The following is a 1,908-nucleotide window of genomic DNA, read 5'->3' as shown; positions in this document are numbered from 1 at the left end:
TTAAGGATAAGAAGAGGACCACAATAATAGATCTGGATAGATCGCAGTGTATCAGACCGATAGCCACCTCGAAGAATCTAATCCCTGTTCTTCCATCAAAGAACATCGCCACTCAAAATCTCGGTACTTTTGGGACGCAGTAACAATAATGAAAGAATCATTACGATCATTTGATACTTACTAGCGATCGAAATCAAACTCTTCTTAATAAGTAGTGATGCTATTTCTTATTGTTCCTATATACTTCTTTTCTTTGTTGAAGTTGTTATAATAATTATTAGCAGTTCATCATCATCATCATTCTCAGCTTATTCAACCATTTCCAATTATGGTGTATCTTCCCTTACATATTTAAATACTCTCTTTGTAGTTGGGCCCACTGTTGTGTATTGTTGGTCATGCGGGTCCAAGTTATCCCTGCTAACTTCCTAATATCATGGTCCCATCTCAGGTTTGGTCTTCCTCTAGGTCTCTTAATTCCTCGTGGGTACCATGCTGTAATTTTTGTGTTCCATCTGTTCTTCTTGCCAGGTGTCCTGCCCATTGCTATTTGAGGGATTTGATTCTGTGGATGATAGATGTCTAGAGTACCTGGGTCTTTTGTCGTATTCACTCTATTCTTTTACGGTCTCTCTTGGTTATTCCCAGTATATTTCGTTCCGTATGATGTCCGTATTAGCAATATTTGTATTAGCAATTATTTAAACTTAAATATCATATTTTTTGGGATAGTGTTGTTCATATTAGTTATACCGTATGATAATCGATGATAATTATAGAAGGATTAAAAAAGTATTGAACGTTTCCAGACATACAAATCTATTTCCAAAAAAATATTTTTTCTAGAATTTTAAACTACGCCATTAAAAAATAAATTTTACTCACTACAAAAATAATTACAACTTTCTTACGGCAGTAAGCGCCATTAAAAAATAAGAGTACGGGCTAAGTAAATGACGTCTAGGGCTTGACCTCGCCACTCGCCAACATTATCATCGATTGTCATTTCCTAGCCGTTCTTGACGCCGTTTTTTCGATCGTATGGTATATCATGTTATATTTTTATAGGCCTTTGCATTTTTAATTCAAAAATGGTTTTTTTAATATATTTAAGTTGGTTTATGTTATTTAACGTGAATTTTAAGTCACCTTGTTTTTTTGTCACTAAGTTTGTGTTCGAGTTAATTTTCTCATGACTGATTATTTAATAAAATTTGATTATCTTCATAAAACTCAATTTTTTATCAACTTTACTTTTGAAAACCATGTCCTGCTTGCTGATTGACGAACTGCATTATCATTGAATAAAAATTAGCTGATACCGAAAGTACCGAGAAAGGCGTGGTACCGAAATTCTTGTTTCCGAAAACGAGCTCTGGTTCCGGAAAAGTGTAGGGCTTAAAATGTGGAAGGACGTCGTAAAGCAAGAAAAGGATACGGATAACGAACATGTCGGAAATCGCGGACAAATGGGAAGAAGCATATGAGCCTTGAGAGAGCGTTCGCGACGCTCCGAATTTGCAGCTAAATCTGGAGGGATGAATAATTTGCCTGAACCCTTTGTTGCTTGTGGGACATACCTTGTCGGCGAACCGCCTCTATCCGCCGAGAAAACCCCGCCTACACATCGGCGTCTGGACGCTGCAAAGCCGAGCGGGCGCAGGCGTCGGATTACCTTTTCAAACTTTCTCGAAGAATTTATTTTCGCGGACCGATCGAGAGGCGCTTAGCCCGCGGCAGCGGCGGCGTCCGCGGGGAGCGGCAGGATCGGCCGATTGATCTGCAAGATGAGACGGGCAGGGCGGCGGCGGGCGGCCATCCTGCCACGGCCGCACTCATTAAGAAAAAGAGCGGGTGATCGCCTCAAAAAGCGCTAAACGTCTTGGCGGGGCGGGGTGGCGCGGATTC

This window comes from Sitophilus oryzae, unplaced genomic scaffold (genome assembly GCF_002938485.1).
Source record: "Sitophilus oryzae breed Bouriz unplaced genomic scaffold, Soryzae_2.0 scaffold_177_pilon_pilon, whole genome shotgun sequence".
NCBI lineage: Eukaryota > Metazoa > Arthropoda > Insecta > Coleoptera > Curculionidae > Sitophilus > Sitophilus oryzae.
Note: the sequence above shows the minus strand (reverse complement) of the source record.